This window comes from Oncorhynchus mykiss, chromosome 13 (assembly GCF_057628025.1).
Source record: "Oncorhynchus mykiss isolate SJ-2025 chromosome 13, ASM5762802v1, whole genome shotgun sequence".
In the NCBI taxonomy this organism is placed as follows: Eukaryota; Metazoa; Chordata; class Actinopteri; order Salmoniformes; family Salmonidae; genus Oncorhynchus; species Oncorhynchus mykiss.
The window spans coordinates 59,879,964-59,893,439 of record NC_143034.1 but is presented as its reverse complement, the minus strand read 5'-3'; the positions used below and the strand labels follow the sequence as shown (position 1 = coordinate 59,893,439).

At 42.3% G+C, this 13,476-nt stretch overlaps 1 protein-coding gene across 1 annotated transcript in view; it reads left to right on the top strand.

The window, feature by feature from the left end:
* The window catches only part of LOC110485208 (potassium channel subfamily T member 2), a 95,872-nt gene that overhangs the window by 2,496 nt on the left and 79,900 nt on the right, over positions 1-13,476 (top strand). The gene's annotated exons all lie outside the window — the stretch shown is intronic.

The following is a 13,476-nucleotide window of genomic DNA, read 5'->3' as shown; positions in this document are numbered from 1 at the left end:
GCGGTTAGAATGTGATCTACATAGATATCTGTCCATCCAACCCCTAGAAAGAGTAGAAGATCAGTCTTCTTGGTATTAACTAAAACACCGTAGCCAAATGTCTGAGGAGGAGGATGGAAAATGCATATGACAGAAACAAAGTGGACATTAAGTGGGGAACATGGAGGCCATAAACATCAGGACTGTCCCCATTGTCTGCATGGCTGAGAGCTTCCAGGAACACTGAGCAGATGTGCTTCAACTGCTGCTCCCAGAGAGAGCACATTGTTGTACTACTTATGTATAATGTATTCCCTGCTGTAGTGTTTTGGAGATGGCTGGGTGCTCATCACTCCAAAGGCTTCAGCAGGCACAGTGCTGCTCTGAGGGACACAGTGGGATCTCTTCATGTTCACTCTGCACTCCTCTTTGTTAAATGTGGCAGCAGACACTCTCTCACACACTCTCTCTCACACACACACACACGCACGCAAACACACACACACACACACACACACACACACACACACACACACACACACCTACCTCCTAATCACACACCCAGCAGTTGGAACTGAGTGCCACTCCTCTTCAATGGGACTGGGTTTCAATAAGAGAAAAGTGACTAAACGATGTTTGAAGCTGGTGTGGTGATGGGAATGTAAGGGTGTGTGTGTGTGTGTGTGTGTGGGGGGGGGGGGGGGGGGGGGGGGGGGGTGGTCATGTGAGAGAGAGTTAGTGAGATAAAGAGTGAGCGAAAGACAGAGACAGAATGAAAGCGAGAAGGAGGGATGCAGGGCATTTTATCCTATCCTGATTCATGGTGTTGATCCCAATGGCTGTGGGAGTATTACCAGGTAAAAATGGACTCGGTGCAGGAGAGAGTCGGCTGATTAATGGTGACAGACAGCTTAATTCCCAGGCTGAATCACAGACAGTTTGTCCTGCATGTCACAATGTTTGCTCTATTAATCAATGCTTCAACACTCTCCCACTTACACACACACACACACACACACACACACGGAAACAAACAAACACGTACATACTCACACTAGGATCCTCACACACATGCTTACATATGCACACACACACACACATACATATCACATACTTACACACACACACAACCAGAGAATGTTCACACATCTACGTACATAGTCACACATGTTCACACATCCAGGCACACACACGCTTGCACGCATAAGTTATCTTTTTTCACATACACACACATTGTGCTTTGGGAAAACACACATTACTGAGCCCTTTAACTCCCCCTCCACTCACTTCGTCGCCCATGGACCCTCTTCCCCTTCACTATTTCCTCAACACATAGTTCCATGTCATTACTTTACCCTCCTTGAACTCCCTCCTCCCCTTTCCTCCCCTTTCCATGTTTGTTTTGATTGCTGGAGTGCCTCTTGTCTTCACACACCACAAACACTCTACTCAGACTTCCACTGAAATAGCCTCATGGCAAACATTCCTGTAAAGCTCGCGAGATCAGGCGGCTTACAAGGCCGCTCAAGGCCTCTCGTCTGGATTCTGAATTCTGAATTTAACTACAGCAGTGGTGATATTGTATGGTTTATGCTGTGATATGCTAAAAAGTAAACACTATTGTTACCGACAGTACCTTCTGTTAGCAGGTATGACACAAGTATTGTAAACGTTCATCCTGAGATGAAATGCAATGATCACCACAACAGACAAGGGTTTACAGCTTGAAGTACAGCTGTAAACTCTTGTTATTTTCTGCCGATTATTGCCTTTCAGCTCAGAGTGAACCTTTACAATTGCTTCCCTCGTTTGTTTGACCTATCATCATCGTATAGGTCAGGTGACGGGAGCTGGACTTGCTCCCTCATTGGTTGTTCCATGTGAGCGGTGACAAGGATATTTTCCTTTCATTAGTAAAGCAGTGATGGTCTTGAATCAAGCACTTGATGGACCATTTGTACACAACCCAGAGCTTAATACTTCATCAAGTGTTTGTTTGATGGTTGTCTATACACAACAAGAATAATGTCTGTGCAGCCTTCATACTTGGCGCTCACTATGGCATGGCAATCTATTCAAGTGCCAATGTTTCGCTCCAACACCCACTTGCCAGTCTGAGGTTGGATGACACACACACAGACACACACAGTTTATGACACACACAGAGGGAAAGGAATCTCCCCCACAGTATGACTTGCTTGGCTGAATTGTTTAGAGTGGAATGAGACAGTCTCATCACAGCAGCCAGTCTCAGTGGGGCTTAGAGCAAAGTCTGGTATTATCATACAAATGAGAGCTTTTTGTCTTTAAGACTAAATCTCTTTTTGACCGTCGCCTTCCCCCAACATCCCTCATTCAATCTCACCCACATCTCTGCTATTTTCTCTTCCAATGCTCCAGCTCCTTCTGGCTTAATTTGGCAAGGATGAAATAACCGGAACATGATTAGTAGCTATTGAAACTGCTAATATTCATAGTCTTTTTCTCCCTGATCACTATGAGGAAGTGATCTGTTGCTGCTCTATATCTAGATCTGAGATAGGTTTTACATCTTGTAAATTAACTCATCTAATGTGATTCTCCAATAAGGAATCCAGCATTACAGAGAATTATGCAGCACAATGGTTGATACGAGGGACAGAATAGTACAAGGAGAGTGATACAGAGATACAGATGGAGTCTGTGGTCAGATCTGAGGCAGGGAGAGAGGAGGAGGTGGAGGTGAGAGGGGCATTGTGGGTGTCAGAGTCCACAAAGCTCTAATGAGCTTCCTGATTGATGTGAAGTGTTTTGGGTAAACCTCCAACACACCCAGTAGGTAAACATTAGCATCAAAGTCAACAACAAAAAACAGTTTTAATGTGAATTAATTTGGTTGAGGTTTTTAATTGGCAAGCAGAATCATCCACAATGTTTAGCCCTAAAGCTGAGGCACGGTGGGCAGATAATGGCGGCATCTCAGCCTTGACAAATTGAACAGTGCCTGGGCTGAACGGAGGAGGCAGGCCTTCATTCAGAAATCAAATTAGCAGGGAGGTAGAGAACCTAGGCAGACTCCTGGCCCATGTTGTTGGTTGGTGTGTTCTTCTCTCACCATGCAGTGGGGAATACTCTGGTTCGTATTGTGTAATGTTGGGTCTCCCGCTCTGCTAGGTACAAGATACTGTAGCCATATCCCGTCTCTTAGTAGGAATGTTGTGTATCAGAACAGTGTGTTTTGTACCTCACCTGGTCTCAGTTTAATGTATGAAATATGTTGATGTGTTCTCCTCTCCTCTCAACATCTAGTGGGGAGTACTCTGTATCATAATAATACTGTATAATGCTGGGACTGCCTCCATACTCTGTATCATAATAATACTGTATAATGTTGGGACTGCCTCATACTCTGTATCATAATAATACTGTATAATGCTGGAGCTGCCTCCATACTCTGTATCATAATAATACTGTATAATACTGGGACTGCCTCCATACTCTGTATTCATAATAATACTGTATAATGCTGGAGCTGCCTCCATACTCTGTATCATAATAATACTGTATAATGCTGGGACTGCCTCCATACTCTGTATTCATAATAATACTGTATAATGCTGGAGCTGCCTCCATACTCTGTATCATAATAATACTGTATAATGCTGGGACTGCCTCCATACTCTGTATCATAATAATACTGTATAATGCTGGGACTGCCTCCATACTCTATCATAATAATACTGTATAATGCTGGGACTGCCTCCATACTCTGTATCATAATAATACTGTATAATGCTGGAGCTGCCTCCATACTCTGTATCATAATAATACTGTATAATGCTGGAGCTGCCTCCATACTCTGTATCATAATAATACTGTATAATGCTGGGACTGCCTCCATACTCTGTATCATAATAATACTGTATAATGCTGGAGCTGCCTCCATACTCTGTATCATAATAATACTGTATAATGTTGGAGCTGCCTCCATACTCTGTATCATAATAATACTGTATAATGCTGGGACTGCCTCCATACTCTGTATCATAATAATACTGTATAATGCTGGGACTGCCTCCATACTCTGTATCATAATAATACTGTATAATGCTGGGACTGCCTCCATACTCTATCATAATAATACTGTATAATGCTGGGACTGCCTCCATACTCTGTATCATAATAATACTGTATAATGTTGGAGCTGCCTCCATACTCTGTATCATAATAATACTGTATAATGTTGGGGTGCCTCCATACTCTGTATCATAATAATACTGTATAATGCTGGAGCTGCCTCTATACTCTGTACCATAACAATACTGTATAATGCTGGGACTGCCTCCATACTCTGTACCATAATAATACTGTATAATGCTGGGACTGCCTCCATACTCTGTATCATAATAATACTGTATAATGCTGGGACTGCCTCCATACTCTGTATCATAATAATACTGTATAATGCTGGGACTGCCTCCATACTCTGTATCATAATAATACTGTATAATGCTGGGACTGCCTCCATACTCTGTATCATAATAATACTGTATAATGCTGGGACTGCCTCCATACTCTGTATTCATAATAATACTGTATAATGCTGGAGCTGCCTCCATACTCTATCATAATAATACTGTATAATGCTGGGACTGCCTCCATACTCTGTATCATAATAATACTGTATAATGCTGGAGCTGCCTCCATACTCTGTATCATAATAATACTGTATAATGTTGGAGCTGCCTACATACTCTGTATCATAATAATACTGTATAATGCTGGGACTGCCTCCATACTCTGTATCATAATAATACTGTATAATGCTGGGACTGCCTCCATACTCTGTATCATAATAATACTGTATAATGCTGGGACTGCCTCCATACTCTGTATCATAATAATACTGTATAATGTTGGAGCTGCCTCCATACTCTGTATCATAATAATACTGTATAATGTTGGGGTGCCTCCATACTCTGTATCATAATAATACTGTATAATGCTGGAGCTGCCTCTATACTCTGTACCATAACAATACTGTATAATGCTGGGACTGCCTCCATACTCTGTACCATAATAATACTGTATAATGCTGGGACTGCCTCCATACTCTGTATCATAATAATACTGTATAATGCTGGGACTGCCTCCATACTCTGTATCATAATAATACTGTATAATGCTGGGACTGCCTCCATACTCTATCATAATAATACTGTATAATGCTGGGACTGCCTCCATACTCTGTATCATAATAATACTGTATAATGCTGGGACTGCCTCCATACTCTGTATCATAATAATACTGTATAATGCTGGGACTGCCTCCATACTCTGTATCATAATAATAGGTATAATGCCGGAGCTGCCTCCATACTCTTTATCATAATTAAGCAATAAGGCAAGAGCGTGTGTGATATATGGCGAAAATATCATTGCTAAGGGCAGTTATTTTGCGCGCGCAAACCAGAGTATATCATATACCCCCAGAGTGCCTTATTGCTATTATAAACTGGTTACTAACGGAATTAGAACAGTAAAAATAAATGTTTTGTCATACCCATGTTATGAGGTCTGATATACCACGGCTTTAAGCTAATCAGCATTCAGGGCTCGAACCACCTGGTGTATGATGTTGTATAAAGCTGCGTCTCCCCTCTCGTGGTCTAAGTAAGAATGCTATGTATCGGAACATTGTGTACCTCACCTGTGGTCACAGTGTAATGTATAAAACCTCCCTCTGTGCAGTGTTCCTCTCCCAGCCTTAAGAGTGTTAAGTATGATAATTGACTGCTAAGAGATACAGTAGGGATCATTTGATAAGAACTTGTTGACTCCACAGTGTGATAGACCATACGGCATGTCCTTTTTACATTTTTATTTAACCTTTGTTTTGACTGGGAAGATTGAGACCTAGATCTCTTTTCCAAATGTGCCCTGTATAATACAATAATAAATACAAAATATATATACACTGTATATACAAAAGGATGTGGACATTAAATTAAATTAGTGGATTTGGCTATTTCAGCCACGTATTAAATCGAGCACACAACCATGCAATGTCCATAGACAAACATTGGCAGTAGAATGGCCTTATTAACGAGCTCAGTGACTTTCTACATGGCACAGTCATAGGATACCACCTTTCCAACATGTCAGTTCATAAAATGTCTGCCCTACTAGAGCTGTCCCTGACAACTGTAAGTGCTGTTATTGTGAAGTGGAAATGTCTAGGAGCAACAATGGTTCAGCCGCGAAGTCGTAGGCGGTACAAGCTCACAGAACAGATCGTCTGTTCTCGGTTGCAACACTCACTACCGAGTTCCAAACTGCCCCTGGAAGCAACGTTAACACAATAACTTTTCATTGGGAGCTTCAGGAAATCGGCTTCCATGGCCGAGCAGCCTCACACAAGCCTAACATCACCATGAACAATGCCAAACTTCGGCTGGAGTGGTGTAAAGCTCTCTGCCATTGGAGCATTGGAAACGCGTTCTCTGGAGTGATGAATCACACTGTCCGATGGACAAATCTGGGTTTGTGGATGCCAGGAGAACACTACCTGCCCCAATGCATAGTGTGAAGTCCAACTGTAAAGTTTGGTGGATGCAAAATAATGGTCTCGGGCTGTTTTTCATGGTTCGGGCTAAGCCCCTTAGTTTCAGTGAAGGGAAATCTTAAGCACACAATGACATTGTATACGATTCTGTGCTACCAACTTTGTGGCAACAGTTTGGAAAAGGCCCTTTCCTGTTTCAGCATGACAATACCCCTGTGCACAAAGCGAGGTCCACACAGAAATAGTTTGTCGAGATCGGTGTAGAAGAACTTGACTGGCCTGCACAGAGCCCTGACCTCAACCCCATCAAACACCTTTACCTCCTATGGTAAATTCAATTGATTGGACATGATTTGGAAAAACACACATCTGTTTATATAAGGTCCCACAGTTGACAGTGCATGTCACAGCAAAAACAAATCCATGAGGTCAATGGAATTGTTCATAGAGCTCAGAGACAGGATTGTACCAAGGCACAAAAAATGTCTGCAGCATTGAAGGTCCCCAAGAACACAGTGGCCTCAATCTTTCTTAAGAGGAAGAAGTTTGGAACCACCAAGACTCTTCCTAGAGCTGGCCGCCCTGACAAACTGAGCAATCGGGTGAGAAGGGCCTTGGTCAGGGAGGTGACCAAGAACCCGATAGCCACTCTGAGACAGCTCCAGAATTCCTCTGTGGAGATGGGAGAACCTTCCAGAAGGACAACCATCTCTGCAGCACTCCACCAAACAGGCCAGACTGAAGCCACTCCTCAGTAAAAGGCACATGACAGTTGGAGTTTGCCAAAAGGCACCTAAAGGACTCTCAGAACATGAGAAACAAGATTCTCTGGTCTGATGAAACCAAGATTGAACTCTTTGGCCTGAATGCCAAGCGCCATGTCTGAAGGAAACCTGGCAGCATGGTGGTGGCAGCATCATGCTGTGGGGATGTTTTTCAGCGGCAGGGACTGGGAGACTAGTCAGGATCGAAGGAAAGATGAATGGAGCAAAGTACAGAGAGATCCTTGATGAAGACCTGCTACAGAGCGCTCAGGATCTCATACTGGGGGTGAAGGTTCACCTTTCAACAGGACAACGACCCTAAGCACACAGCCAAGACAATGCCTAATTGGCTTCGGGACAAGTCTCTGAATGTCCTTGAGTGGCCCAGCCAGAGCCTGGACTTGAACCCCTCTATGCATGTGTGTGTGAGCTTATGTTGTGTGTATTGTGTGTTGGAGTGTCAGTGTAGTATGTGTGAGTGTGTGGATAGAGTATAGTGAGTGTGTGGATAGAGTATAGTGAGTGTGCATAGAGCCAGTGCAAAAAAAATAAAGAAAAAAATGATAATAAAGGGGGTCAATGTAAATAGTCTGGTGGCCATTTCATTAAGTGTTCAGCAGTCTTATGGCTTAGGGGTAGAAGCTGTTCAGGATCCTTTCTGTCCCAGACTTGGGTGCTCCGATACCGCTCGATGTGGGGTAGCAGAGAGGACAGTACATTTTTAATTTAATTAAATTTATTTTATTTACCCTTTATTTAACTATGACTTGGGTGGCTGGAGTCTTTGACAACTTTTAGGGCCTTCCTCTGACACCGCCTGGTATAGAGGTCCTGGATGGCAGTGAGTTCGGCCCCAGTGATGTACTGGACCGTACGCCGTACCCTCTGTAGCGCCTTGCCGCCGAATGCCAAGCAGTTGCCATACCAAGCGGTGATGCAGCCATTTAAGATGCTCTCAATGGTTTAGCTGTATAACTTTTTGAGGATCTGAGGGCCCATGCCCATTGTACCCTTGTACACTGACTCTGTAATGGTACTCTGTGTGTATAGTCAAGTTATTGTTACTCATTGTGTATTTATTTCTGGTGTTATTTTTATTATTATTATTTTCTCTCTGCATCATTGGGAAGGGCCTGTAAGTAAGTGATTTGAATGGAACGTTCTGTAAAGTTGTGAGAACATTTGTTGTTAGCTGGGTAGAGCTTGGCTAGAAATCGGTTTGAGTAAAAGGGTATTGAGCACACTTACTTACTGTCATTGGGGCCTGCACAGTGCACAGCCCTGGTAAATGATGACTTTCATTTTGTGTACAGGGGGAAAGGGCGAGCATCGGAGGCTCAAGCAAGGATAAACAATCACATCAGTCACAGTGCAGAAGACAACTAGTGTTTCCCCTCATATCATACTAACTGTACACAGCAACATGATCTTCCTCACTCCAGGCATGTGGTTGGCCTGAGGCAGCTGTAGGGAGGATAGACCAATGGGATAGACCAGAGAGCCTTGAGCAGATCCTGAGTGGTTATCTTATTCTCAGGCAGTGAGACGCACGGCCTCTGAGGGAGCGGCTGCATTAAATCCACAGTTTTGTTTAACAAATGTTTATTTCCTGCCCAACCGCTATGCGTTAATGAGCCTGGTATGAGTATTCCCCAACCGCTATGCGTTAATGAGCCTGGTATGAGTATTCCCCAACCGCTATGCGTTAATGAGCCTGGTATGAGTATTCCCCAACCGCTATGCGTTAATGAGCCTGGTATGAGTATTCCCCAACCGCTATGCGTTAATGAGCCTGGTATGAGTATTCCCCAACCGCTATGCGTTAATGAGCCTGGTATGAGTATTCCCCAACCGCTATGCATTAATGAGCCTGGTATGAGTATTCCCTAACCGCTATGCGTTAATGAGCCTGGTATGAGTATTCCCCAACCGCTATGCGTTAATGAGCCTGGTATGAGTATTCCCCAACCGCTGCTTTCTAGTAAGACAAGCACTGTCAACATACATTAGCTTGCTGCTGGGTAAAATAAAAGGGGTGGCTAGCGCCCAGCCTATTGGCTGCCTCTGCTGAACTGGGGTCAGTGCTGTGTGCTTCAGATAGGTAAGGCCTTGTGACATCAGTGTGTGGGTTGGAGATACGGGGGTGGGGAGGAGGGGGGGTGTATTGTGACAGTCATGGTATTTTGGATGACAGTAATCAGCCAGCCAAAATTACCAAGGTCTCCATAACAACTGTTCGAATATCAAAAAAACATATATTCTGTATATTATTTGTATTATTATTATTTATTTATTTTGCTATTCTAATGATTATTACTGTAACCACGATCATTTGGCTGGCCAGTTACCGTCATCCCAAATGATTTTTTAGAAGCCTCTCCGATCCTGACTGCATGTGTTGCCATAGATAGAATGAATATAACGGGTATTCTATTCAAGGTTGGTTAGTGCTATCTGAGATCTTTGGGACGTCCCTACCCTAAACCCTAACCTTAACCCATACGCTTACCCTAATCATAAACCTTACCTTAACCCTTACCTTAATTCTTACTCAAACCATTTTAAATGTCAACTTCAATGGGGTAGCAAGGACCATTAGAGGTTCCAAGTCCATTCTATTCATTCTGTTTCTATGTCTGCTGCTGCATTGGTGGTGGGTTTCCTAGGCAACCAAATACTCATTTGCTTGTTTCAGCAAGGAGCAACAAAGTTTCATCCCATTGTTACGAGTTCATGATACACTGTATATATACTGTATATATATATATTGTAACTGACGAGGAGTAGTAGGAAGGATCGGAGGACCAAAATGCAGCGTAGTATGTATCCATAATATCATTTAATGAGACTGAATACAAAATACAAAAGAACAAGAGAATCCAAATGAAAACCGAAACACCGAATGGTGCAAACACTGAAACGGAAAATAAACACCCACGAAACACAAGTGGGAAAAGGCTACCTAAGTATGATTCTCAATCAGAGACAACTAACGACGCCTGCCTCTGATTGAGAACCATACCAGGCCAAACGCAAAACACAACATAGAAAACAGAACATAGACAACCCACCCAACTCACGCCCTGACCATACTAAAACAAAGACATAAATAAAAGAACCAAGGTCAGAACGTGACATATATACTGTATATTAAACGGTTATGGCAGTTATTTTATTTTCATGGGGGTCTTCATCCATAACCGTCGGCTACACGGTTATACAGTAGTTGTGCCAGCCTATGTAGCAGTACACTGAAGCATGGGAATCAGAAGTAAACCTATACACCTGAGTAAGGGCGACCGATAGACCACAGGGATGGGTGTTTTCATAGAAATGTCATGAATTAAATCCAAGGCCTCCTTCAATGTTATGTTACATAAAGCCTTGTGTCATAGTTAGCCATATAGCCTGTTAGGCTGTCAACTTCATGTTCTGCTGAGGGCTTGTTACTGATATATACACACTACTCTTAAAAAGTTTGGGGTCGCTTAGAAATGTCCTTGTTTTTGAAAGATAAGCAAATTTTTTGTCCATTAAAATAACATCAAATTGATCAGAAATACAGTGTAGACATTGTTAATGTTGTAAATGACTATTGTAGCTGGAAACGGCAGATTTCTTTATGGAATATCTACGTAGGCGTACAGAGGTCCTTTATCATCAACCATCACTCCTGTGTTCCAATGGCACATTGTGTTAGCTAATCCAAGTTGATCATTTTAAAAGGCAAATTTATCATTAGAAAGCCCTTTTGCAATTACGTTAGCACAGCTGAAAACTGTTGTGCTGATTAAAGAAGCAATAAAACTGGCCTTCTTTACACTAGTTGATTATCTGGAGCATCAGCATTTGTGGGTTCGATTACAGGCTCAAAATGGCCAGAAACAAATAACTTTCTTCTGAAACTCATCAGTCCATTCTTGTTCTGAGAAATGAAGGCTATTTCATGCAAGAAATTGCCAAGAAACGGGAGGATTTTAAATTTATAAAAAATGTGCTTTTCTTTAAAAAACAAGGACATTTCTAAGTAACCCCAAACTTTTGAATATATATATATATATATATTTATTTATTTATTTATTTATTTATTTATTTATTTATTTATTTTACACATACAGTGACTCTTTGCTGACCTCTTTACACCACACATGATTTTATCCACAAACTGGTTATGAATATGTTGTGTAAGATAAGACCTACATAATGTTATCTAGTAAAACTTTTGTAAATTCCCAAAAGCCAGGCTTTGAATAAGACAAAGGAGACTGGAATGCAGGATGGATGAAAGAAGACCATAGGAAAAGATCAATACCTCTGATGTTATCTATCTGCCTCACAATGGTCTTGATCAATAAATAAATAACCTCTCTAGAAATAATAACTAACCTAGAAATAACCTCTCTAGAAATATTAACTGACCAAGAAATAACCTCTCTAGAAATAAGAACTATCCAAGTATTAACCAATCTACTCTACCTAAAATGCAATACATGGGGTATGGTTGCATAAGTGTATTTTGAGATCGTGTGGCGGGATCACAAACATATCTTATCGCTTCTCTCGCTGTGTGTGTGTGTGTGTGGGTGGGTGGGTGGGTGTGCTCGTGTGGAGGGATCACAAACACACGTCCATCTGATTGCTTCTCTCCCGGTACCAAATCATATTAGTGTAACACGCTGCAGGAATTGTATCGTGCTCCAAGCAGCCCATGAGACACTGAGAAGAGGGCACAGAGATGAATCGGCTCATATTTCACCCATCGGAGTACAACACATCATGTAGAATGAGGAGATTGGTAGATGAAATGCCACAGATGGTCGGATTGTCATTGTCTTTCTGAGTAGCTGGAATTAGAAAACTTCTACAGTATTTAGTTGAGTAGCAGTGGTTTATCTGTTGTGATTGGTAGTGGTAGGGGGAAATAAAGGTCTTTACTGAATAGAGGTCTTAGCTACAATAGGAATCGATCGTCCCAAGAACATCCTACTTCACTTACTGTAGTTCAAACCCAAAGTGTCCTATCGTAGCTGACACCCAATTCCAGTTCTATCACTCAAAGCCTTTTAACCCCCCATTCAAGTAGGATAGGAGAGACGAGACCGTGTGTGAGTAAACACAGGTTCCCGGAGTGAGAGAAGAGAGTGATGGAGACAGGGATGGAGGAGGATTCACTGAGATGGGGGGGGGGTGAAGGGAAGGTAGCATGGAGGACAGCTGCACTGATGATGTATGGCGTGGTTTAATCAGTAAAGATCTAACATTAGAGCTTGGCTGGAAATGAGAGAGAGAGAGAGAGAGAGAGAGAGAGAGAGAGAGAGAGAGAGAGAGAGAGAGAGAGAGAGAGAGAGAGAGAGAGAGAGAGAGAGAGAGAGAGAGAGAGAGAGAGAGAGAGAGAGAGAGAGAGAGAGAGAGAGAGAGAGAGAGAGAGAGAGAGAGAGAGAGAGAGAGAGAGAGAGAGAGAGAGAGAGAGAGAGAGAGAGAGAGAGAGAGAGAGAGAGAGAGATCTGTAAAACAATGAATTATGTTCTGTCTCTTCACAGTGGATACATACTATACATTCTGAGTTCTGTATAAAAATACTATAAATAAAAAAAACATGTTCTCAGCTTATAGCCTGTTGAGGAAAGGGAACGGGTTTTTATTTTAGCAAAGAAACCCTCCTTTTCCTCTTCTTCAATACCCAGTGTGTATCTGGGTCAGGGTCGCGTTGCCCCTGCCTGGCTCTCCTTCAATGGTGGAAGCAGAGTGGAGCACACCTAACACTGTGAGACTAGGCTGCCATAGTGGTGTGCAATTTCCCTGCCTCCTGTCGCCCCATTGAATTCCTCTCTCCTTATTTGTAGGCTGTGTGATTGGCGTTGTTGCCGCACTCTTTGTCTAACTGTTCCCGTGTCTCCAAGTCATCTCTGACTGCTCTTCAAATTCCTTCTTCCTTATCTATCACCTTTGTTCTTTAAATAAATCCAATGTGGGTCTTAGGACACACCAGGCGTATCTCCGCCCACAGAATGTTTATTGGGAGTAAAGTGACAAATTAAATCTCTTAATCGCTCAATTAAAAATTCAAATGCAAGTCAAATGCACGTCATACTTACATACTTACTTCAGATGAACCATTAAACAAGAAAAGTGTCAATAGAGGATTAAGATTGAATCCTATTTGTAATACCTACATGTTTCAAGCAGACC